This window comes from Passer domesticus, chromosome 20 (genome assembly GCF_036417665.1).
Source record: "Passer domesticus isolate bPasDom1 chromosome 20, bPasDom1.hap1, whole genome shotgun sequence".
NCBI classification, from domain to species: Eukaryota; Metazoa; Chordata; class Aves; order Passeriformes; family Passeridae; genus Passer; species Passer domesticus.
This window is the reverse complement of record NC_087493.1, coordinates 10378866-10405822: the sequence shown is the minus strand read 5'-3', so window position 1 is coordinate 10405822 and position 26957 is coordinate 10378866. Positions and strand designations below refer to the sequence as shown.

Genomic DNA, 26957 nt, shown 5'->3' with positions numbered 1-26957 from the left:
AATGCCACCAACAACAGGAAAGCAGATGCTGACATCCAGCTCTCCTCAAGCAGCATCAGCCTCTTCAGCATCCACATTTCACCAGAGAATTCTGAAGGAGAAAAACTCACCAGTTACAAGCTGAAACTCAATGGCAGCCAGGCAAATCCTCCCTCTCTGGATGTTTCAAATCACTTTCTGAAGCCCTTGTGCAGCCCAGGCCTCGCTCTGCCCTTGACCTCTGATTTATTAAGTGTTTTAAAGGATTTTATGGTTGTTTCTGCAGTGGGAGATCACCACAAAGGCTCAGGCCACACTGCTGGCTCAGGGCTGCATGTTTGTGCCTCTCCAAAATTCACAGCCACGCTGATTTTATTCCAAGCAGCCAGGGCATCCTGCGGTCCAAATGGTTCATTATCTCTGGCTTTCTTTAAAAGGTCAAGAAATACTCTCTGCTTGGCAGATGGACTAGGATAGGAGTCATGGAGTCTCAGGATTTGCAGCATTACAAGGTTATTAAATCACAAACCCTGAGCAGAGGCAACACTAAAAATTTTCCTGAAGTTTTTAAAGAAAGGGAAAAAAAGTGATATTTTGAGAAAATTATTTTTTTACAAAAAAAAAGTTGGCTCTCAAAGCAAATAACTCTGATTTCCGAATAACTTCATTTCTCATTCTTTATTTATTTTCTGACCTGTTGCCTCCAGGCCCTTCTTCCCTTTTGCTATTTTTTTTCCCCTGCTGCAGCTACTGGAGAAAAGAAGAAAAAGACAAGAAAAGAGTAGGAACTCCCTCCCCAATTCAACAGCTGTTCAGCTCCCACTGCCTTTGTGTCAGATTCAAAAACTCAAAGCTCATAAGGACCAAGTGCAACCACCAGCTGCAGGTGCAGGAGAAGCTCCTGGTGCTGTAGGGGAGCATCCTTGGGTCCAGAGCTATTTTGGGATGCATTGGCACCCACTCCCTGTACTAATGTCCTACCTGGGCACTGGGAATGGGATCACAAAAATAGAAACAACAGCCCAGCATTAAAAATCCACATCCCCTCTTCACCTCTTTGCTACTGAGTCTTGCTGACTGTTTAAGCTTGAAGAGACCAAATGAAGACAAATGCACTTAATAATGATGAGTCCCCGAAACAGAAAACCTCTGGGAGTTTGTGGTGCTTTTCTACTGCTGTGAAACCCGCAACAAAACTCCTTGGCTGGCAAACAAGCAGTTTGGCTCCAGCTTCCATGGGCTGGGGTGCTCAGGAGCTGTTCCTGTCCCGAGTCCTCATCACCCTTTGTGCCCCCCCAGCTCTCCATGGAGCATTGGCCAGGAGCCATGAATGCCAGCCCCAAATCCCCAGCCTGGCAACACTCAGCAGAACTCAGACTTTCACCTCTGCAGAGCTTTATGGAGCCCAAACTGAGTTTTATTGACTCCAGTAGCTGCCTGGACAAAGCATTCTTTGTAAACCCCATTAAGCTCCTGCTTTCAGCAAACACTTTTCCCTTCCACGTTGCCATTATCTGCCAACAAAGCAGAAAGCAGGATCCACTCCTGGGGCTTGTAGCACCCATTTCTCTGTCACAGGTACCCTGTCACAGTGGCACAACGGGTTCATTTCTGCACTCATGGGAGGAGGAGCAGGGGGAGGTTGCAGGCTGGAGGAAGAGGAGCAGGGGAGGAGATGATCTCTGGGGTGAAGCTCTTGCCCAGATTCTCTGCCTCACCTGCTGCTGAAGCAGCACAAAGGGTGAAGACAGAGACTGCAGATCCAGAGGGGCTGCTGCAGGCAGGGAAGGATGTCATATTCACATTTTTTGGAAAAATCCCTTTGCCCAGGACTCTTCTCCTGGGAAGCTGAGAACCCTCAGAGAAAAATGAAAACAATAATTATCTGTCTTGCTTCTCCTGTGTTTTACTGCTTTGGAATGTGGTTTGGACATTGTTTACCAACAGGTGATTGTTTCATTGGTTTTATGTGATTTGTTTTTACTTAATGACCAATCACTGCCCAGCTGTGTTGGGGCTCTGGAAAGAGTCACACATTTTTCATTATTATCCTTTTAGCCTTCTGTCTGTATCCTTTCTCTATTCTTTAGTACAGTTTAGTATAGTATTCTTTTATATTATATAATGTAATATAAAATAATAAATTAGCCTTCTGAGAACATGGAGCCAGATTCATCATTCCTTCCTTCAATGGGAGACCCCAAAAATACCACACTCGTTCACCTCCAGGATGGGTGTCTGTGCCCCCCATCAGCTCCAGACTTACCCCTGGGAGCAAGAGCTGGTGGGATCCAGGGAAGCAGCCCAGGGAATGTCCAACCTGGCTCAGGGTATCCTGGCTCCTTTAAACAGCTCTTAAATACCCTCTCCTTGCTCCCTGCTCACTTTCTTTTTGTCACCTGCAAATTTAGATTAACAAGGAGGTTTGACAAAGTGCTACTGTATATGTTAATAAACCCATTAGTGTCGGCCTGCCTGACATATAACCTGCAGAGCCTCCAGTGTTTACTAATATGATTGTCAAAGCAGAGGAACATTACTTTTTAATGACATTTCATATCACTTCAGTTGAAGTAATATCCTGGGACACGATAATCAGAAAGCCATTTAGCCACAAAACTATGTGCTGAATCGAGGCTGGTGCATGAAAAAATGCTCATTTTGTCAGAATTAAAACATTTGTGTTTGCTTCATAAGTTGTAAGTGCACTTGTGGAGGAGAAACATGTTGTGAAATATTTATTGGAAGCAGCCAGGCTCAGGTAAATGGGGCTTCAAAATGAAATGCTGGGAAGGGTTATTATTCTAGTCGCTGTCTCTTTTGCATGTGATTCATCAACTGACAATTCAAATGTATGAAATGCTTAATAAAGCAATGAGATTTTAGAACTCCTCTTTAAAGAGCAGTTCTGAAGGGGTATGAGTGGCCATAAGCAGCCCAGCTGAATTTATTGCTGCTTTCAGAGCCAGGCAATGGCTGCAAGATAGACTGAGAGGGAGTTTCATTTTATAGTGCACCTCGCATGCTCCAGGTGATTCCAAAATGCTTTCTAAAGCAATGAGTGTGGTACAGAGACAGGGAATGCAGCCCTGCTGCTCTTCATAATGGTTCTCTGCCCAGCCTGGCTGTCCAGGGCCATCTCTGAGCTTTGCACTGAGCTCCAGAGGCAGCAGATTGAGGAGCTAAGGAGGAAATCAAAGTGGGAAACTCCCTGAAACATCCTCAGAGCTGCTCTGGAGTCATTGAATAAAACAAAGAAATTATTCTGATTTAGATATAGATATATAAATTAACAATAAAATAATAATTTCTCTTCTTTTAAAATAAAGAATCAAGGGGATCCCTCTTTCAATCCGGTCAGAACAACCCTTCTGATAGGAATCAGCAATTGATTTAGTTCAAGTCTCCTGCTGGATGGTGGGGAAAGCTGATTAAAGCTATGCATGTACTCCTAATAGGAGCAGGGTGCCTTTCTGTCATTGTTATTAATTATGCTACTGTGATTACTATCTGTTCATCCATCCACTCATTCCTCTTTCTAGCATCCCAGCACTGGCCACATATGTATGAACACAGATTCTTACCATCTTTTTGTTCCAGGTTTTCCAGGGAGAGAAAAAAACAACAACAAAAACAAACAAACCAAAACAAAATAAAACACAAAAAAAAAACCAAAAAGAAAACAACCCAACCCCCCCAAAACAGAAACAAAAACCCAGAAAACAAAGCAAAACGAAATTTCAAAAACCACAAAAACAAAAAACTTAAAAACTTAAAAAAAAAAAACAAACCAAAAATCCCCCAAAAAAACCACCAAACCAACCCAAACTCCTGAATTTACAGGATTTCTTTGTAGAATGTGTGAGAGTGTGAGTGTGTCTGTGTGAGAAAGTGGTGGGAGTTGTGTGGGTGTGATGTAAGTGGGAGCATTTGGCTGTGACAAATGCACAAAGGGAAGGTTAAGCCTAAAAAAAAGAGACTTTGTGTTTAATGTTGGACCCTCTGGGCTCTTACAACCTCCCTCTGCCATGGGAGCATCTGGGTCTGAGCCCTGGCAGCTCCTCTCCCACTCTCCCTACCTGGCACTCAGGTTTTCTTGAATTCTTGGCCAAAACAGCCAGAAATTTTCCTTCACCAAATAATTAGTCTGTGATAAGAGGAAACAAAGGGCCCTCGGAGCAGTGAGGGCTGCAAGAAGAGATGAATTATTAGGCCAAGATGGAAATCTCTGTTGATAAATGACTGGCCCCAAGCAAGGAAGGACTCAGCAAAACACAGCGACATCCTTGTTGTGACACAAGGAAGGAGCAACACAAAAAGGCACAGCAAAGACCCTGCTACCTTGACCAATGGATTAATCAAGTGCTATCAATATTTCTCCCTATTTTTTTGCACCAGTTACAGCATCCAGATGTGGTGTGCAGGATGCTGTGTCCAGTCCTGGAGCTGGTTTGAAGCCATGCAGAGGTCCCTGGCAAATAGCACCACGGGGAAGGAGGACGGAGTGGAGCTGCAAAAACATCCCAAGGATTGGGGCCAAAATCCAGTGGATCCTCACAGAATTACCAAGTTAACACTCCAGCACTGAGCCACAGCAGTTTGGGAACAGAAAAAAGCAGAGAGAAGCAGGTTTTTCCCTTTCTCTCCCTCAGTAGGGTGGGCGATGCCTCGCCTCAAAATGGAAGAGCAGACATTTCTTAATGCCCAATTCCTGGGATTTTTAAATCCTAGTTCAGAGCTGGGAAACGTACTGGTGTCACTGAAAATAAACCTGAGAGAGAGGCACTGGGTAAAGCACTGAAATCAGCAGGTTTTGACATTGCAGCTGCTCCTGGGATTTGGGAGGGGAGGGTCAGAATGTTTTTATGCCAACGAGGTGCAAGAAGAACCCTGGGACTGATACCAGCCATGATCAGTGACACTGCTGGAGTTCCCTGTAGTCTGGAATGCAGTTATCCCTGGGGAATATTTTTTGTGGCAGAATTAAGTAGAAACAACTAGCAGAATGTACATGTATGTATATGTTGTGTATACCTATATGCACACACCTTTAAAAAACTGAAATGGCTTGATCTGGAATTTCTAAACCTCTTTCTCTCTTTATCCTCCTCCAGCAACCACTACCAAAATACACCTCTCCATTTAATGAGATTAACAAGGTACCATGCTAGATCTTTATTAGTTAAAGCTGACCATGCTGCAGAACTTAGCCTGAATTGTAATGAGATGACTGCCAGAGTGAGGAGTGCAGCCAGCAAGCAGATTCATTCCAAATGGGTCTCTGCCTTAGGGAATATGTTTCCTTCTCTTTAACTCCCTGAAAACTGGTGGTTTTCAGGGAAAACCCTGAAACTTCAGCTCTCCTTGCCTGTGGTGCCACTGCTTCCTGCTCACACTGGCCTCACAAAAGCTTAATTCCACTGCCATGGTGATTTGCATGAGCACAAGGTAAGGGAGAAATGAATTTATTTGCTCTGATGGCTCACAGCAGGATTTAGCATTGAGGACAACTATACATGGCAAGTCCTGCCTTCTCTGCTTTACTTGACTGGCAAATTGGAGAGACCAAAATATCAAATATTAATACTGTTGGGTGCTGATATCAGCAGCACTTATTTTAACAGCCATCTTCTGCCCTCAAACAAGTTAGTTTGGATCCCAGTGGTTTTTTTTTGTAAAATGGGGGCAGGGAGGAACAAGTGAGAGAGAGAGAAGTTTTGCTATCACAAAAAACAATGCTGGCCTACCCTTACATGCTGATGTGGCCCATCAGAAATCTTTCAGGAGATCACATGGCTTTCCCAAGTCATGTCCAGAACTTTTAAAGGTCTCAGGAGGACCAGCACGTGCCTCGGGGAAGGAGCAGAGGCCAAAGCATGGCCATGGATGAGCCTTTCACTGCTAAGGAGTTTCTTGCCTTGGAGCAGAAACGACAAGCATGTGCAGAAGAGATCTGGTTTCCATCAGCCCATTATTTATATATTATATTTATATATTATTTATATATTGTTTCACACCATGGATAATATCCATTCATGCTTTTCTTTGGGGCTCTCTCAGTGCTCTGCCTCCTCACCTGAGCAATGAATCCGTGTGTTTCACCCTGCCATGACCAGGCTGTTCACGTCCCATTTAGTTGTGTGCTCTGCTGCACTCTGGCTGCAAGGACTTCACATCAGGTCCCACCTTGGCCAACTCACTGGACACTGCAAAACCTCCTGCACTCAAACCACTCCAGACAGCAGAACCAAACCACTCCAGACAGCAGAACCAAACCACTCCAGACAGCAGAACCAAACCACTCCAGACAGCAGAACCAAACCATTCCAGACAGAGAACCAAACCACTCCAGACAGCAGAACCAAACCATTCCAGACAGCAGAACCAAACCATTCCAGACAGAGAACCAAACCACTCCAGACAGCAGAACTCTCTAGCTGGGCCTGACACAAGCTCCTACCCCGCACAGTTGGTGAGGGAATCTGCAGCCCATCCACATGCTGCTCACTCACACAGAACAGAGTGAGGGTGGTGGGTCCCATCTGGCGTGCCTGGAGTCATCCAACTCTGTTCCAAGCACTGGGGTTCAACAATGGCTGTTTGGGCTCTGCTGTTGATTGAATGGGATTTGTTGTCCATAATAAAAGTCCTGGCACATGATCAGTCACTGTATATAAACCCAAATTACACTACAGCCACAGAAGAACAGCTCTAAACCAGCATTAAATCAGGGTCCATCCCAAGTCCAGGCATTCTGAAGAGCCATGAGGAATCTGGCAGTGCTGTTCAGGTGCCCCCCAGGCAGACTTGCAGGTGGAGAACGTGGCTGATGGTTGTCCCTGAAAGCTCCTGGGCAATGTCTGAACCCCAGCACAAAGGCTGGGACAATTTCTTACACACCTAGAACCAAACAACAGGAGGTGACTCGACACTCTGTCCTTGAGGCCACAACAAACAGCATCAGTTTAACTCTGCTGGATTTTACTGGCACAGCAGGGCAGGGGCCTGCATCACCAGCATGTCTCCCTCCCAAACCCACAGAGATAAAGCTGACAGAAGCCCAGACCTCTCAGTCACACCAGGGGCTCCATAACACAACAGATGCAGCCCCACAGCCACCTTCTGTACACTGGCACCTTAAATCAGTGTTAACTTAAACACCAAAATACCACTTATGAACTTTGACTGAGCAAGATGTCCTCAAGAGAGGAGGTGACAGGTTTGGTCTATGCTACACCTGTCAGGGTTCAATTTATGTCCTTCTTCTGGAATTTGAGGGCTTGATTCAAGTGCCTAAATGCAGATAGCCTAATCTAGTGCCTCTGCAGGTGTGGCAGATCTGCCAGCTCCACACAGAGCATGATGGGCTTAGTGGGCAACCAAGCAGTATCCAAGCAGGAATTCAGGAGGAAAATCAAGGTACAGACTGAGGGCTGTGGGGTTGAGCAGAATTCCTCACACTGAGATATTGAAGGTGCTTCATAATTTATCTTATCAAAAGGAGAGGAAGGAGTATCTTATTAAAGATGAAGAGCACTTACTAAAGATCAGATATCTTATAACAGAACTCTCTTTAATTTAACAGACAAAGCCATATCAATATCCAGGGGCTGGAACCAAAATTAGACAAATTCAGACTGCAAAGAAAGTGCCAGTTTGTAATTGAAAGAGTAATGAGCCATTGGAATTACTCACCCTGGGCTGTGATGAATTCCCCACCATCTGAGTGGATGCTGTTCTAAAAAGCACCACACTGCAGACACACATTTCTGTGTTGGGGAAATAATGGTAAAGCCTTTCCAGTCTGCATGAGTTTTTTGTGCTGTAAAACACAAACAAAAGAAACATCAGACTGTTCAGTTACAGATGGAGAGGAAAGCAGAGTGAGTATAAGTGGACAGCTTGTGACAGTGCTGCCTTGAGAGGCTCCTGGAACAGAGCTGGACAGAGTTAAAGAATAAAGTAGGGATTTGTTAAAAGGCCTTATGGATCCATCTTGGGCAGTACAAGAGCCCAGCCAGGGCTGCACCCAGGATGGACCCAAGGTGGGCTCAGAGTCACGAGTTTTCACACTTTTATGAGTTTTGGTCTATTTAGATATTGGGATTAATTGTCCAATTCCAGCTCCAGGTTATGAAGTCCCATCCTTCCAGATGACTTTTCTGATATGACAGCCCAAGTCTGGATCAGTTGTGAGGTTTGAGGGAGCTGAAAGCACACACTCCTTTCCTTGGAGCAGTGGGTACAGCCCTGCCTGAACCACAGGAAGCACAGGATGGATGAGAAATTCTTCTCCCACTTTGGGAAATACAGCAGTCAGGACACCAAGAGGGTGGTCTGCCTGTTGATTCAGGAGACAGAATTCAAACTGAAAGCCCCATGTGGAGCAAATTAGCAAAAACTAATTCTAATCCGTCCCACGCTGGCACAGAGGCTCGTCAGCCCTGCTTAAAATTGCACCTCCCTTCAGATCTGGGCTGCTCCTTGTCCTGCATGGGGGAAAAAAGGATGGGGAGAAGCTGCATTCCAGTCAGTGTGCAGATGGTCTGAGTTACTGAGCCTCTGGAGGATCAGCCACTTGCCCCCGTGCCCCAGGATAAATCACAGCCTCCTCCAGTGTCCTCAGGGAAGAGCAGTGCTCTCCCAGACTGTTGGTTTTCCCAGCTTTTACAGAGATGGGACAACTGAGAGGTGTTTTAAAAGATTTTATTCCACTATCTCGATGAAGGGTGAGACATGAGAGATGTAAAACTGAACGCCATTCCATCAGAAGCCAACCCATTTTCTGGTTACAATACCTTAGATACGTTTTTCAGCCCATTAGCTTTTCCCCCACAGTGCTGCTGTTACTTCTAACACCAATCAGCTGTATTTTTACCTGTATTTAACACCAATCACCTATATTTTAACCTATATTTAACACCAATCACCTATATTTTTATCTCTATTTTTACCTGTATTTAACCCAAATCACCTATATTTTTACCTGTATTTAACACCAATCACCTATATTTTTACCCTTATTTTAACCTATATTTAACACCAATCACCTATATTTTTACCCTTATTTTAACCTATATTTAACACCAATCACCTATATTTTTAACCCGCATGGTCCTGCTGCAATGCATCTTTCACAGTTCTAATTCTCTAAAATATCTGGTCTTTTCGCAAGGCCATGTTTTGAAACTTGTTGAAACTTGTTTCCAGTTCAACCTCTCTCTCAACAATGTCATCTCTATTCCATGGCCTTCCTAAGCCAGCACACCTTATCTCAGAGTTTGCACACAGATGTACAATACTGTGTGAGCTTTCTGTCAGATTTTATGAATTCTTTACAAATCCATTTCTCACATCTCCCCCTCTTTCTTGAACTGTAAAAGCTTCTTTAATGGTCTTATTCATCATCTGCTGCACACAGTGGAGTACACAAGGCACTGTTACTAATACTGCTACCATAAAAATCAATACCTAGGAAGGTTTAGAGTCTGACTGGTTAAGGAGAGGCAAATACTGAGCCCCTATCAGCTGTAATCATCATCATCATCCTGTTAGGGAGCTACTCACATCTTTGAGCTGTTACTCCATGTCTCCTCCACCTGAGGAGAAAGCCTGGAGCCCATTCCCAGCAGCCAGCAGAGCTGGAATTCTTTAGCTGACACAAACAGAGTTTGTCAGCTTGTGCATTCTCGATTTCTGCCTGATTTAAAGTCCCTGCAGATCCTTGGGAGCAGCTCAGCAGCTGGAAACAGAGAACTTGCAACCCTCACCATGAAAGTGCTCCTCCAGCTGCCCCAGCTCCTGCCCAGCAAGAGCATCCCTGGTGCAGTGGCCTCCAGGACACGTCCCTGGTCCCTGCCTGGGAGGGGGAACTGACACTTGTGGTGGCTCTTGTGGAAGGCAGAGCCAAAATGTGTGCCTTCACTTTCTTCTGCAGACAGAAAACTGAAGAAACACCCAGCTGGGCCAAAATAAATATGTTTGGCATCTTTCCTGCTCCTGCACTGGCACATTTGTAGTGCTGGAACTGAAAACAGGCCTGAGCTTTATTTACACTAAAGTCTCTTTCCATCACTTTGGCAGTAGGAAGGGGCTTAGTCGTGGTACATATTATATTTTCTTTTCATCGTGTGTAAATGAGGATCAGGCTTTTACATGGCTCAAAATAGATGTAAATGACCCTTTATGCTGTCAAAACAGTGTTGAGAGGCCTTTCTGCAATTAAGAAATCAGCCCCATTATGCTTTTATATCATGGTCCATTCATTTAGTTTTAGTATCCCAGCCCTGGGCAAATCCCCTTGACCTTGGCAATCTGTTCTGAGATTTTACACAGTTTGGGACTAAATCCAGGGGGCTGAGGAAGGTGCATGAGCTCAGACACAAAGACACCAAAACCTTCAATCTAAACTGAGCTTGAAGACCCACCTGGAAGATCCCCCATCCCCAAAGGCCATCTGAGCTAGGTTTATTCTGTCTATTAGTTGCTCTGATGACTCCTTTTAAAAAATAGTATATTTTACTGACCTTTACAAAACTGTGAAAGGAGAAAAAGAGGCAGAGAGAGAATAACAAGACATGCTGGGCTGCCATCAGGGTTTAGCTGGCTCACAGATGGACCTGCCATGCCTCCTGCTCAGACCCAGGAGAATCCACATTGTGGGGATTGAGAGACATGGACCATGCTATGCAAGTAAAACCAGTTTATTACACTGATCATCCATATTTACAGTTCTCTACGTTCTGTACAGAACTTTCTACTCTGAATCTTTGTTCTTGCTTCTTTAGTAGCACAATCTTTTTGGTTATCAGGTCATTGGGCATTGTTGAGCAGACACTGGGCACACGTCTGCCCAAACCTCAGGTTTTGCTCAGTGACCAGTTTGCTCTGTGCACATCAAAGGACACACTGATGAGAAAGGAACTGGCCTTCCTTGGATCTCTTTAATTTTAGGATTAATTTTCCTTGAAGGGGTGTTCTGTGAGCACTGAATAAACAAACACCTTTGAGCTGCCCGAGTTGGTGGTGGTTGAGATCAGGGATCCAATACCCATCCCTCCTGTCTGATTAACACAGAGAAACCCATCAGCCACCAAGAGCTGACCAAGGAGCAGACCCCAGACCAACTGGGGCTCAGTATTTCCAGCCTGGCAGCCCAGGGGAAAGGGACTAAGGCAGTCCCTGTCCTCAGGCTCAGTCATGAAGGGAGTGACTCCAGACACTCTAAACCCCTGCAGAACTCCACTTGTCCTCCTTCTTGTCACACTGTGTAGCAAGTAAATTACTAGGGATGTTAAAACAAGGTGATATATTTCCATATTGGTGTGAGTGAGAAGCCCTGAAGGCAAGAAGGGGATGGCTGTTATTGATTATTGACTGATTGATACTGTGGGTGCTCCTCGCTGCCCAAACTGCCCTCTGCCCTTTCAGCTCTGGAAGAGAAGGGCTTTCATTCTGCCTTCTGGACTGCTAAATCCAGATGCCACCCACCTTACTGCTCCACCAGATAATGTCTGAATAGGCTGCACTGCTCCTTTGGAGTGGCCATCACCTTGGGGACACCCTGACAGGTCACCAGGGCCATCAGCCCTGAGAGCTGCAGCAAGGGACACTCAACCCAGCTGCAAAAAAATGTCACTGGAATTTGTGCCAGCCTGTTCCACCCCCACTGCCCAGCACCCTCTGGATAACCCAGCTGAAGGGCAGAACCTTTACAGGAACTATCATTTTCTTTTCCTTTCAGAGGAATGCACAAGGGATTGTCAACACTTTCCTTACCCCCCCTCCTCTATTCCTCCATAAAATAACTTTCTCTCTCCAGCTTTGCCTGCTGAATGCTGCTTTGCAGCTTTGCTCCAGGAGCAGTTGCAGTTGGAAACACCCAGACAAATCTTATCCAAGAGTTTATGAGGCATAGCTCAGAGGCACCCTGAAAACTGCAGCATGCTACCTAGAGTGCTGCAGATTGTTATTACTTTTTTAATCTTGGTATAGTTCTGGGTAAGGTTTTAATTGGGCATAGTATTTCAAAGCCAAGGAGCAGGATCTATGCAAAGCACTGGATGGTTTCTGTATTAATTGACCATCAAATCCTTCCCCTTTGCATCTGCATTTTATTATTAGAGAATGTAAAGCAGTTTATAGGGCTTTTAACCTCTTCAAGCAAACACTCTGTGGAAGTTATGCTGCTGCAGGGACCATATTAGCTTTATAGACTTCATTTCTAATCCAAGGAGGGAGGAAAAGTGGAGAAGAGACAGAGCAAATGAATGATTTTTGATGGTATAAACTCAGCTGGTGTAAATCAGCACAACTCCATTAACTTTAGTAGAGTTATGCTGATTTATGCCAGTTTAAAGATCAGACATTTGATCTGCAATGAGGTCCTCTTTCCCAGAAGACCAAAATGGTATCAGACCAATCTTCACAGACCATTTATCAGCCTTCTCAAGTACATTCTTCCCTGCTGCATGGAAAAGCCCTGATCAGATGCCAGGGAGCCATCTGGCAAACTGGGTCCCAGGCAGGCATGCACTGGGAGGAAAATCCCCTCCCAGCAGGACCTGAGTGACCACCAGGCTGTCCCCAGGGTGAGGGGTGTCAGAGAAAGGCAGAGCCTTGCTGTGGAGCCTCAGCTGAGCCCTGCAATCTCCCACTGCTGAGCTCTGCTTTCCTCAGGGCCTCGTGGCTGGAATTCCTCAGGGAATAAGAGAATTAGGATTTGGAGCCCCAAACTGCCATGGGTTCCTGTGAACAATCTGCCCTTACATAACCAGGCAAGACAAGCCATGTTTGAGCTCCTCCAAGTTCTGTGCAGCAGGATAAGAAGGAAAATTCACCACCTCACTTCCCCTCTTCCCCTGTTTCCTTCACACCATTGTTCCACCACCCCCAGCAGGTGGGATTCCCATTTTGCAAATCCCTGCCCTCTCTCTTTGTCCCACAATAATCCCAAATGCCACCAGACAGAGCCCTGGACAGTGATTATGAGCAGGCAAACAGTGGGAGAAGGGCCAGTATAATTATCTTGTTCCTAAGCACTTCACAAGGCCCAAATATCTTGTGTTTAGTTACTTGGTAAGGTCCTGAACGTCTGACTCTCAGCCACTATGGTTTTATTGCTACAGAATAAGCCAGAAACCATTCAAAAGCTCTAAAAGGTCTTTTTAAATAGGCAGAATGAATTTACAGTGTTGGCTGCCTGGCAAATGCAACAGGCATTTCAAGTGGGAAGGAACAGTTCTTTATTGCATCTGCTCCTGGCATTTAGGGCACCCTGATCCCTAACAATTCCTCAGCTCCAGAGCTCAGAATCCTGCAGGCTGCTGGCAGGGCACAGCCAAGGGGGCAGACAGGCTGAGAAAAAAGGGCCTGCATGAAAGGGAAACCTGGATTCAGAGTTAGCTGGAGATTTTCATTACGGTTTATCAGAAAATGATCGTTTTTCACTTAAGTGTCACAGAAATTCCTTGGTTTCAAACACCTGCAAGTGTGTTTGAAATCTTCCCCAGATTTTCCTGCCCAGCCTGGATTCTCTGAGTGCCACCTCACCTCAAGGGTCCAGGTCTGGAGGGCTTTTGGCAGCTGCTCTGGAACTGATTTCTGAATAGTGCTGGGTCCCGGAGTGGTTCTGCTGAGGGTGGACCTCAAAACAAGGGCAACCCTTCCTCCACCCACCTTCAGGGCTACTGACCCCCATCTCAGCCACTTCATGGCATCACCATCATTATTCAACCAAGCTGGTGCCAGGACCTCAAGCAGCATGGGAGAGGGGAGGAACAGCAGATGACTTTTTGATGAAAAGCCTAGAACTTTTGATTTTTTGATGGTCTGAAAAGCCCAGAACTTTAGACTTTCTGATGGTCAGAAAAGCCCAGAATAATTTGCTAATTTTTGTGACCCAGACAGATTAGAGTGACACAGGACTGAGGGGTTTCTAATTTTATGTCTGGGGTTAAAAAGCCATTGGAGGAGCAGCTGGAATGGCCAGTGCACATGTGGAGAGGTGAAGGGGGTTCATACAGCTCTGTGGCTACAGGAAGGGATTTCTTCAAATCCTCCTGCTCCACCTCAGCTCAGAATGAAGCCCAGGACATGCCTTGCTATTCCCATGCTCCCACTGCCCTGCCCTGTGCCAACACCTGCAGGATCACTCATCCCAAGCTCCAAACAGGTCTCTTCCCTCCCACAGCCTGTGCAATGCCCCAGTCTGGGCTCTGAGGTCCCTCTGCACGATGGGAGCACAGCAAAGTGCAGTTGCTGCTCCACTTGGCCCCTTCCTGAAGCAGATGTGAGGCAGGGGCTGATCCACAGCCCCTTCTCAGGAGCTGGCTCTGACCTCCCATCGCAGGCTTAGGTGTTTCCTGACTTGGTTATTGGTGTTCTGTGGTCATTGTCTCCCCATTCTGGGCACAAATAGGGCCATAAAAATGGTATTTCTTCTCCACCAGCTGACAAATCTCCTACATTTAGGAAAAATGTATAAATATCAGAGCCAAGTTCCCTATCCTTCCCTTCAGAACTCCTGGAAAGTACAGGTTTCCTCAGGGCACTGGAGAAAGGCAATTAGCAAAGAAGGTAGTCAGGAAAACGCTTTACAAAGACTAACTAGAATAATTTAAAGGTATTATTATTAATGATGGCTATTACAGTACTAGAAAGCTCCGTGATTTTTCAGACAGGACTGAAAAAGGAATAGGAACAAAACAAAGTAAACTCTACAAGAGTGCAAGAGATGCATGATGAGCTCTGGAAACCAAACAAGTCTCAGGATCCTCTGCTTCAGGACAGTGTGGGTTCCCAGGAGTTCAGGGGCTGGGGAAGAACTGTGCTCACCTCGCTCTGACCAGGGCAGAGAATATCAAAGCTGAGCTTTCCAAAGAGCTTTTGGGAAATCAGCTCATAGTCACTGAAATTAAATGAGCCTTGGAATGACCCAGTGCAAAGAAAGATATCCCTGCTCATGGCAGGGGTTTTGGAACAAAATCATCTTTAAGGTCTCTTCCAACCCAAACCTTTTTGTGATTCTATGATTTCTATCCCTCAGTGTGTGGAATAGTGCACCTCTCAACACTGTGGGCCATCTGATGTCCACCAGACACCACCCAGGGAGGTCCTGGTGCACTCCTGGCTCCCTGTTACGTCCTGACAGATGTAAAAATTACTAGTCCAGAGGTAGTCCAGGAGTGAGCAAACAGGCAGCAGGGACAGAGCTCCCTGCCTTTCACCAAAACGCTTTGACCCCTGCCCTCCTGGAATGAAACCAGCCCCTCCAACCAACCACCGCGAGGAGCAGAAAATTGCAAACGACTTAAAGCGGGGTGGAAACCCCCGAGCTCGACAATCACAAGCCGAGGCCACTAATCTTCTTGTCATGGGAGCAGACTCACCCAGCAGAAGGGAATTCCTGCCTTTGACCAGACTAATTAGAGACACGGAACTCTGCTCCCGTTAGGGCTGAAGTGCCTTAATTGGAGGTGACGCTCGCCGTGCGCGAGGGACGCGGACGCGCGCACGCGGCTCTCGCTGCACATCTGGCACCTCTGCCACCTCCCTGCTCCCTCCCTCACCCCTGGGGTGGGCTCTGTGGCGTGGATAAACACTCGTCCCACCCCAGAGCCACTGCCGTTGGGCTCCAAAGTTTATTTCCAGTTAATGATCCATAAGAGGGGCTGCGGCATTCCTCCTGCAAAGATTGCCTGGAAGCTCCTGACAGACTGCTTAGTTCAGGGCAGAAAAAAAGCTCTGAAATATTTCCATGATTTATAAGTCAGGTGAAGTCAGCAGTGCTTTATAAGGAGCAGTAACGTTTGGTGCACACTAGTACCAATAGCTAGTCAGTAAAAGCTCCTTCAGAGTAAAAAAACCTAAAAATAGACAGTGATTTCAGTACAACCGAAATGCAGAACTTGCTCAAATTCATATATAATAAAGCAATTATTGTTTATTATTGAAGTACCAATTGATTATCAAAAACACATTTATTGAGGCTGGACCACAAGGTAACAGAGACGTACCTCTGGCATAGCTGCGAAACCCCAGTAAATAGTGATTATTAGAAACAGATTTATTGAGGCCCAGCGATAGGGTAAGATGTGTATCAGTTACAGAGCTCTTAAAACCCAATCAGTCTGTTCCTAAGCCATTTTTACTGAGGGTTTACAGCTCAGCAGTAGGGCTCCATGCCTTCATCTAGGGCCACTAAGCCACTTCTTATTGCTGGTTTGATATGTAATTAAGGGAGTGTTTGCAGGGATAACTATACTGAGCAAGGAGAAGCAGGATAAAACAATCATATTGCTGCTTCTAGAGATGCAGAGCAGAATTGCTGCTGCTTGACCTGTGGTTGAATCTTTTCATATATCTCTGACTCCTCTTTCAGTGGAGTGTGCAGACCATGGGCAGTCTGAGGACATGACCCATCCCAGTGGCAACACCATGAGCAGAACGTGTCCTCCTCCCCTCCACCATGCAGCTCACACCTCTGCATGGCCATCAGAAGGTACCAACGTGCAGGCTGTGCTTATTCACACAGAACAAGTCCCATCCCCTGGTCCCTTCAGGAATGTTTGGACACTTGCTCAGGAAAGCCATCCTTCCATCCATCCATCCATCCATCCATCCATCCATCCATCCATCCCCCATCCATCCATCCATCCATCCATCCATCCATCCATCCATCCATCCATCCCCCATCCATCCATCCATCCCCCATCCATCATCCATCCATCATCCATCCATCATCCATCCATCCATCCATCCATCCATCCATCCATCATCCATCCATCCATCCATCCATCCATCCATCCATCCATCCATCCATCCATCCCTGCCAGCCCCAAGGCACCCATTTCTCCGGTACCAGCCTCCAGCACAGCCACTGGAGCCCCCCCAGTGCTGACCAAGCCTTTCACACATCTCGGGATGAGCACAGGAGGCCAAATCCCCAGAGGAACAACCAGCAAACAAAGAGGCAGTATGGAAATCACAGTCTGAGTGAAGGCAGCAGTTTTGTTCAGATCATGCAGAACAGCTGGGGCAAAGCTCAGGGCAGGAGAAGTCTGCTCCTTTTCTTTTGCCATATCTTAAGACCTCCCAGCCTCCCCACCTGAGGAGGAGGAGGGGAGAAAGGAGCCCAGATTACTGGATAACTCCCCTAGCTCCAGTCTCCTCTGCTCAAATTTATATATTCCACTACAGGTGACATCATGATTGCTGGAGTCTGACAGGTGATGCTGTAAAATGCATGAAACCATAAAAATTTCAACAGCAGCAAGCTCCATTGACGCTACATCTGACAGCACTTAGCTGCCCAGCTAACACAAATATTATAAAAGCACTTGGGAAAGAAATCCAACCTGCCCGACCTCAGTTTTGGACTAATAAAGAGTAGAGCATGACCAGATTTCACCCATGTATAATAAGCAGACATCTTTAAAAGAAACCAAAGCAGGGCTGGTCGGTGTAAAGGGCTAAGGCAAGAGATGAGTTAAGAGTGGGCAAAGTCGTGGCTGGGCTCTGCTCCCTGCCAGCAGATCTGTCTCAGGAACTGCACAGCTATCACTGGAAAAGGATGTTCACTGGCCTTACACAGCCAGGCTAGGGTGGGTAATTGCCCAGATCATCTCAGAGCTCCTGATGTTCATTTCTACCCTCCCCACAGGGAATGAGAGAGTAATCTTGTCTCTGAAAGCTGGACTTTAAGAGAACCCAAAAGAATCATTGGCCTTTCTTTCATCACCCTCTGTACTAAATTTTTTCAGTCTGAGAATCTGTTTTGTATTTCTTTCTGCTGTGAGATTCCTCTGGTCTCCCTGGAGGAGGAGAGCACCCCACAGATCTGTGGAAGGCTCTTTCTGAAGAAGGTGAAGGAGGATTCCCACATTTCCCACTGAGGTGAGCCAGGCAGATGTGGGCTGGTGGCTCCAGCCAGGCAGGGGATTTAAAACAAGACATGCTGAAACAGACCATCCATTTCTCCAGGGAGAACTGAGGTTCCATGAGCTCTTTTGGGATTAGTCAGACAGACACATGGGCAGAGGGAGCTTGTCACCTTCCAACTGGCCACCCCAAAACCTTTCTGATCAGAGCTGGGGATCCTTGGGAACAGTGCTGGCTGCTCTCAGCCACCTCTCAGAGACCTTCTGAACAAACCACAGGCTCCAATTTCCACCCCATCCTGACCCCTGCACCAGCCAGTGCCACCAGTATAACCCATCCCAGGGACTGCCCCAGCACCCAGGGCCACCCAAACCAGCTCCAGAGCTCCAGTTAAAAAACAAATCAGCTCCCAGTATTAAAAAAAAAAAAAAAAAAAAAAAAAAAAAAAACAAAACAACCTTGCATCAGAGTCAGCACAGAAAGTCTCAAACTCTCAGCATCCAGGGTTCCAACATCTGGGAAATGAGCTCTCCCTAACCAGGACAGGAGAGCAGCTCTGTGTTAAACAATCCCATCTCCTGCTGCTGCCAGCCTCTGGAGAATTCCCTGACTCAGACTACATCAGGAGCAGCTGCCTGGATCCCCCATGGATGGCACCGAGCTGTGGGAGTCCCAGGTGATTCCTATCTCCATAAAACGTAGGGTAACGCCTGGGCTTTGCTGCCCCAAACCCTCCCCTTGGTCCCTGCCAAGCCATCCTTTCCACCCATCAGCATCCAGGTGAGTGCAGGCCTGTTCACCAGGGAGGTGACAGCCACCACGAGGAGGGGACACAGCCACCAGGAATGACCTGGCAGCTGTGACCAGCCCTGCTCCCACCTGCAGCCCTCCAGAGGCACCATCTGGCTGCCAGCAGCTTCATTTTGCAACCTTAGGGTCCCTTTAATGCATCCCCCTCTCCTTTTTTTATGGAATAGGCAAAAAAAAGTCATGGCAACTGATCATAAAATTTCAAACTCATTTACCTTTCAGGAGGCAACTCAGCACAGGCTGTTACAGGGCAATTTGGTACATCATAAAGTTTCCTATTAGAACACAAAATAGGGCTGCTTGCATGAGCTGCCAATTGGAAATAAAATAGTAGTGGGGTCATGATCATTAGCACTGCTTTTTCTATTAGGTTTGCTTTCCACCAGGGTGGGGAGAGGAGAGGAGAGGAGAGGAGAGGAGAGGAGAGGAGAGGAGAGGAGAGGAGAGGAGAGGAGAGGAGAGGAGAGGAGAGGAGAGGAGAGGAGAGGAGAGGAGAGGAGAGGAGAGGAGAGGAGAGGAGAGGAGAGGAGACTCCATCAGAGTATGATGGGTCTGTTCCTGCACCTATTGAATTTGTGGTGGAGAGCCCCACGGGGTGCTGGTGAGTCCAGAAGGAGTCCCTGGACCACACTGGGGTATCCAGCTGCAAGAGCAGCTCAGCAGAGTGGCAGCTCTTTTGTGATATTTTGAACACAGTGTATGTTTTCAAAAACAAAACCAAAACTTACCTAAGCTGAGGTAAAGGCAGGGCAGAGTGAGAGCAAACATCTAATCCAAATTTGTCTTTCAGTCTTAATCCAAATTTGTCTTTCAGTCTGAAGCCATTCCCTCTTGTCCATTCATTGTGGTCTCTGCTCTTGAGGTTGATCTCTCAAGGACATCCTGAGCTGTCCTGATGCTGTCATCCCATCCATGGGGACAGTGGTACAGGAGGAAGGCTGAAGCATTTTGCTTCAGGAAAGCAGCATAATAATGTTTTTATTCTGTGAAGGAGGAAAAAAGCTTCTTTCCCCCATCAAGAGTTTCCTTATGCTGGTGCTCATGCTGGCCCAGGTGAGAGGCTCAGCTCACCTCCACACACTGACTCAGCAACAGAGCCCCATCCCAGAAATCAGAGACACCATGAAAGAACCTGGTCTGTGGAAATCAGGAGGCATCAGCTCAGAGTTTGGGGCACTCAGACCACAAACAGCTGTGGAGTCAGGTCACAAAGCAACAGTAAGCAATAACAACATGATCTGTCTGTTAATATTCATCCCATGGCTCCCATAAAAACCCTCACACCCTCTCGAGAGCTCTGTCCTCTCGCATTATTCCTCACAATTTATTAAGACAAATTGTTCCTACACCACAGTTAGGAACAATTTGGTTGCTTTTTGGAAAGCAACCAAAACCAGCAGCACTGTCTCCATCTCGTGGGGGAACAGAATCCCAGCCAGCCCATCTCACTGCTCACTAAGCAGACCCAAACCAAGCTGGGTTTGTTTCCTCCCCACCCTCCCCTTGGCTTTTGGGTGGTTTCCTCTAGGTTGCAATCTCCAACTCCTCCTGTCCTGGCATTGCCACCATCCCTGAAGCATTCCTGAAGCATCCCACCCCTTCCTGCCCTGCTGCAGGTTCTCCTCCTTTTTGGGGAGTCCAGCCACAGCATGGGCAAGGAAAGCCTCCCAAAACTCTGCAGGAAAACACTTCTGCCAGCAGCAGCAGAATCTGGACAAGGAGAGGGTGCTCCAGCTGGGATGTGTGACAATGCACTGTCACTCTTGAGCTGAGAATGACACGGGGACAGGCGGGAGGCAGGATTGTAGAGAGAGCAAAGAAAGCTTTATTCAAGAGAACCGCGTGGTTTTTATAGAGTGATACAATAGATTCTATTTCACTGGCTAACCAACAAAAACACCTTCCTCACATACTGTCCTTGAGGAGAACAGAAAGATGAAGTAGAAAAACACCACCTGCAGATTGTTTATACTTAACAAGTTAGCACATCCTTACAACTCCCTAAAATTTCTCACCAGCCGCTGTGAGAAACACTTGCCGTGTCTCTCTCTCTGTCCCACAGCATCCACAAGCACAAACCCTGGAGAGCCCCAGGCTCCCACTGTGCCTGGTGTCCCTGCACTCTGCACACCCCACCAGGGGATCACAGCTCTGTGACTCACATTCTGGGGAGCTCTGTGGGAGCATTCTGAGCCCACTGCTCATCCTGTGGCCAAGAGGCTGGGCCAGCTTCTCCTGCTGCACACACAGAGCTGTGCACACCAAACACCAGCCAGGGTGACACCCAGATGGGCTCAGCTGCTGCTCCTGAAGCCAGAGGAGTCATCCCCAGGTTCAGGGCAGTGCTTGGTTACAGCAGGTGGGTGAGGGTTCTCCAGGGCTCTGCTGGGGATGGAAGTGAAATCCTCATGGAGTGCTGGTGGGTGCTCCTGACAGCGCTGAAGACAACACAGATTTAGCACAGACTGCAGCAGTGTTGTCCCCTCACCATCTGATTTCCGACTTCCAAAGTCTTGGGGTGACAGATAAAACTTTGCTACACCATATTTTTAGGTTTATGTTCCACCAAGTGGCTCTTCACATTTATTCTGAACGTTCTCCTAAAAGATTTTGCTCCCTTTAATTCACTGTCATGGATTTGATAGCCTATAGCAGAGCTATCAGCCAACAGCAGGTAGTTCATGATGGAACTTTAAGCCACAGTCATCTTTTATAACCAGGATTCATTCCTTAAACCTTTTCCTTCTGGCTTGCTTTGATTTGGGCTTTTCTTATTAATTAAATGGCAAGTTTCAGTAGCCTAAGATTGAATTAGAAGGCTTGTTTAGAGGAAGGAGAATGATCAGAGCAAAGGGTGGAAGCTATATATGTAATATATACATACACTTAAGACATGGAACTTTGCTTCCAGACGTTTGGAACAAATTAAATAGAGGATCAAATTAACTAGTGATTGAATTAAGTGGAAAGCATCTCATTACCTAAAAGATGGAAACATGTGTCATTTTATAACAGCTAAAAATAAAGCAAGAATGGGTTGAAATGAAAAGCAGGAACCTGAAAATGTCAGCCAGATTTGGGGTCTGGTGAGCCCTCCAAAGGGAAAGGCTGTAAATAAGGTGGGTTTTCTGCACAGTGCTGGGAAATGATGGGCTTGGAAACCAGATGTTGTGAAAAAGGAGCTGCTCCACATCAAATTTCACAAGTGTGCAGGCAAAGGAAGGTGTGCAGGGACAAAGGGGCTCACCCAGCTGAGAGGGGTGCCCAGGACACCCCCTTCACCCCCGGGCAGAGCCCTTGGGTTTGGGACCTGCTGCTCCTCTGGAAACCCAGAGTGAGACCTCTGGGATGAGCTGTCAGTGGAGGAGCTCCAGCCCTGCTGCTCACAGCCCAGCTCCTCAACCCCCCTGCATTTCAAGTGTTTCACAACGAGGAGCAAAGCCAGGGGTGCAAATGTATCTTTTTAACCCAAGATTAAGACATCTTATTGCTGCCTTAATTCAGCACCTTTATCAGAGGGCTCTCTCTGCTCTTCTCCAGACATTCAATTTCCTTTGAAATAGATGTGAAAAGCAGAGGGAGCATTCAGAGCCAGGTTTTTGTTTCACCATTAGCACAGAGACCGTTTCACACGTTCCTTCCCTCCTGTGACATTGATGCTCATCTTCCTTCCTGCTCATCTGGACCTTACAAATTCCAGTCACTTCTCTTCCTGACACCACGTTTCACTCAGGGATGCATGGGATGGAAATTGCACTGAGCTGCCACGGAGTGCAGGAAATCAGTTTTTCACTCCACCAAACTGCAGCCCCAAATTCAGGATGAGGAATATGGCCTTAGCCCTTTCCTATCTAACGTTGTATTTTTTTCCTTTTGTTCCACTTACATATATATATATATATATCACGTCCTGACAAATGAAAGTGGAGCTTTTCCAAGATAAATAACATTATCTTTGCAGAACCCTACAGCACCCCATGGCAACTCATTATTTCTCAATTAAATTTACTGCTCATTGGCAGTTGCTCTACTTTAATTTTCTGCTATTTGTTTACTGAAGACCAAAATGCATAACACAAAGCCCTATAAAAGTCAGCCTAAGTTAATTAAATGTGAAACTGGGAAACCCTAACTTTGCCTCCTGAGCAATTTTGTCATGAGATCTCCTTAAAAATGTCACTTTTCGCAGAAATTTATTTAGACATATGTAACCACGATTAATTAAATGTGTGGTCCCTCCACAACTCACTCCAAAAGACACTTAGCTGTATTTTGTAACCACTGATTGGGAGTTCAAAGGATTCACAATGCCACAGAAAGAAAAGATATTTCAGTCAGACCAATATTTTTAGACTCCTTACATGTTTCTGAGTTATTTTGCCTGAATGCAGGATGCCTCAGTACAGGTTTGGAAGAGATGCACCACATTATTCTCCTTGTTTCTTTCCTTGATGGGATCATGGATTTGATGGATTGCAAAGCAGTCACGTATTTAGGTTTATATCAGCCATTTTACATATTAATAAAAATACTCTGGTCCATGTCCACTACAAGCTGTTCTTCATGTGGATCAAGAAATGACAATAGATGTAAAAAACTAACAAAGACACAAACCTTGGCTGATGATGCTCCTTCAGCACATCAGAAATAATTTTTCAGTAACTCTATTGAATATTTGCATTCTCCTCTCCAACTGAGCTAGGCAGACCATGTAAATCCTGCTTTCCTACCATGTAGATCCTACTTTTCATGTGCTTATTTCTATGCATGGGTGATGGAGACCTTGAAATCATCTCAGACATGGTGCAAATGATGCAAATCATTGTCTCTGTTCAGGTCAATTCTGTCCTCATGGTCTCAGGGTGGGGTGTCCATCACAAACCCACCACTCAGACACCTTTGCCAACCATGGAAACACACACCTCCATCCAGCCCTGAGGGAGGAAGGTAAAATAGAGAACAAACACCACCTGAAAATGCCCATTTTCCACCACTCTTTGTAGCAACAGCCTGTGGAATTTCCTAAGGTAAGTCATCACATTTTAGGCTGAAATCTGGAGGCAACTTATTGAAATCTAAGAGCAGAATTTAACATTTCAGAAACACTTTCCAGTGCTAAAAGATTCCCAGCTTGAAGTTTGAAATTCCAGATTTATTTCTAAACTCACCAATCATTTGAAGGAGAAGAGGAACAGGGCAATCTTTTCTGACAGTCACAAATTAGAAATAACACAAATAATGAACAAAGGACCCTGAAGATGGATAAAAGTCTCCATTTAGGTACCCACAAGCCAGTTTGAAGGAAATAGAATCCAAGGCTTTAATATTCTGGTGAGACAAATGACTTCAAAAGGGAGATGTACAAAGCTGGGATGTTCAGCCTGGAGAAAAGGAGACTCAGGGGTGCCCTCCTCACTCTGCACAGCTCCTGAAAGGTGCCTGTGCTCAGCTGGGGCTGGGCTCCGTCTCCAGGCAGCACTGACACAACCAGAGCACACAGTCTCAAACTGTGCCAAGGGAAATACAGGTTGGATATCAGGAAAAAGTTTTTTACAGAAAGGGTGATAAAGTTCTGGAATGGCTGCCCGGGGAGGTGGTGCAGTCACCATCCCTGGGTGTGTTTAACAAAGCCTGGATGTGGCACTGGGTTTAGTTGAGGTGTTGGGGCTGGGTTGGACTTGGTGATCCTGAAGGTCTCTTCCAACCCAGTGATTCTGTGAATTCTGTGAATTTTGTGAATTCTGTGAACTGCACCTCTAAAGGTTTGGCCAAGGTTCTCGTTGCAGGAATGAGCAGCTCAGTGGGAAGAAGGTTTGTCCCAGCAGGATCAACAAACAAAGAGCTGGCCAGAGCCCCTCATGTGCTTGGTCCTTGCTGCTGCTCCCAGGAGCAGAGCTGTGCCTGAGGCAGCAGCACATCGAGTCAGGTGCAGGGGAGCAGCAGAGTGATGGTGCTGAGGTGAATTTTGCAACTTGGGCAAGGTGAGAGAAGCACGGTGTCAGCAGCTAATAAGTTTATAACAGGATTTCTTCCTCAAGCCAAAACCAGCCCAGATTTATAACTCTCCCACAGCACTCTGAACTTTCCGACACTCCTCCTGAAACATTTCATTATTGCTCAATTACTGTCATGTTCTCTTAAAGAGCTGGAGGGGGAAGGTGGTCTCCATTTGGAGGCCAGATGCCATTTCCATTTCCTCGAAAAACTGCTCAGTGCAATAAATAACCCAGTCACCCTTCAGAAACTGGCTTTGAGGCTACGATAAGTTTGAAAAAAAAAGTGAAAACTGTGACATGTTCTATGTGTAATGGAAACTAACCAGAAACTAAGATGTTAAATTAGTGGCAGGGCACCTTTGTCTTGTGGCTGGGCCAGACTGTCTGGCTGGCTTGGAGCAGCAGAAACTCTCCCCAGCCCCACTGAGTGCTGGGCTTGCCTAGAAAGGGTTTGGCAGTGTGGGGGCTGCAGAAGTGGCTTCTCTGGAAGCTGCTGGAAGCTTCTCCTGTGTCTGGCTGAGCCAATCCCAGCTGGCTGCAGGATGGACCCACCACTGGGGGAGGGTAATGCTGAGAACAAGGAGCTGAGCCCACTGCCCAGGGCAAAATCATCACCTCTGCACAAGCAGCTGCTCAGCACCCACCTAAGATGAGCTTTGGAAAGTGAGAAATCAAGTGTTTTCCATACTGAAAAGCAGCTTTGACCTCTTGTTCCTGAGGTCTGGGCAGACTGGACTTCAGACACTTCAGCCCACTCCAGCATGGGAGGTCTGAAATTCTGTGTCCTTAACCAGAAAACCAGAGGTCCAACTGTGCCCAAAACCCACCCCTGAGCTGGGGCTCTGTCACAGGGTTTGTGAATCACCTGACAGCTCTCATGCATTCACTTCCACAGCACATCATCATCCAAAACCTCTTTTCTGCTTTGATACAAGTCACAAGTATCTGTTTGTACATATGGGAACCACATTTTATATTCCAGATGGAAATTCATCCTCGATTTCAGAGAAGGAAACGAGCTATTTCATACGAGATGCATAATTTGTTGTGTGAATATGAAATACGTGACTGCCTCACACGTTGTGAGCTAATCATAAAAAAAAATTGAATGGAAAAGGCCCCATCTGTCTCTAAATCCTATGATAGCTGTTCTCAGCTAACTCCAGCTCTGCCAGTACCTGCACACACACAGCAAGGAGAGGTTTCTGTGCCAAGGAGTTGGTGAAAAACAGAGGAGCAAATACAAAGCTGCAGCTGAAGTTACACCCAAGGCACTGAGGAAACATCTCAGAGGGAACAGAGACCTCATGACACCTCTTCAGCTGACTGAAGCCATTCCCCAGCTCTTCAAATTGTTCTTGACCTGCCTTTTTAATCCGGGCTCCCCTGCAATTATCTTCTTAACATAATTTCTCTGTAGTTCCCTGAAGAGCCTTAATGGATCACTGGGAGAGATCCAGCTGCACATTAAAAGTGTGGGGGCAAAAAGATGACGGGAATATTGCCACTCACATTGGTAAGGCTGCAAGTTCAGCCTGGGGCTTGCTGGCCTCAGCAGCAGCTCTGCCACACAAATTCAGTGGCTCTGACTCAGGTCTGACATGCTTTGCTTCTTCTCCCATGGTCTCATTTATCTGCACCAGGTTCCTGAGCCTGATATTAAAGTTCTGCTCCAGTATCACCAAGGAGTTCCTTCCTTGGCATCCAAGGAGCAGTTAAGGAGAATTATTCAATTGGAACAGCAAGAGACCAATGCATTAATGATTTAAGAATTACCCTGTCTTGGCCAGCCAGGCCTCATGGACATCTTTCTGACAGGATCTGTCTTCCATCACACCCATGAATTTTACCTTCTCTGTTGAGAGAAAAGGAGTGAATTTAGACTTCTCACAGTTCCCAGAGGTTTCTCCAAGTTTTTTTTTACCTCGTGCTTCCCATGCCTCCTCTGGTGGAAATCTTCCTGCACTGGGATGTGTCTGCTGACTGCTGACAGCAAAAATGGTGTTAGAAAATACCCAAAATGTGTAACCTGGAGAGGAAGGGGAAGGTGGGAAAGGTACAGGACTGGCTGGGCATGTCACACAGCTTTGGGAAACTGGTCAGCTCTGGCTGTGAGCTTTAGCTAGGATTTTGAGATCCATAAAAGACAGCTGCTGTCTTTTCTGTGGCCTCCAAGCCTCAGCTAATGGCCACAAGTGCTCAGGTAGAGCCATTCAATACAGAATCACAGAATTAACCAGGCTGGAAAAGACCTTTGAGATCATCAAATCCAAAATGTTACCAAACACCTCC

The 26957-nt window shown here is 46.4% G+C and overlaps 1 long non-coding RNA gene across 4 annotated transcripts in view; it reads right to left on the bottom strand.

Annotated features, from left to right (window-relative positions):
* Positions 1–5357: 5357 nt before the first annotated feature.
* Positions 5358–26957, bottom strand: part of LOC135284222 (uncharacterized) — a 55951-nt gene continuing 34351 nt past the window's right edge. For all 4 annotated transcript variants that reach the window (XR_010349668.1, XR_010349667.1, XR_010349665.1 and 1 more), the window contains 2 exons: positions 7675–7801; positions 5358–6879 (listed from right to left, as the gene is read on the bottom strand). This is a non-coding gene — a long non-coding RNA (uncharacterized LOC135284222). The remainder of the gene's footprint in view (positions 6880–7674; positions 7802–26957) is intronic.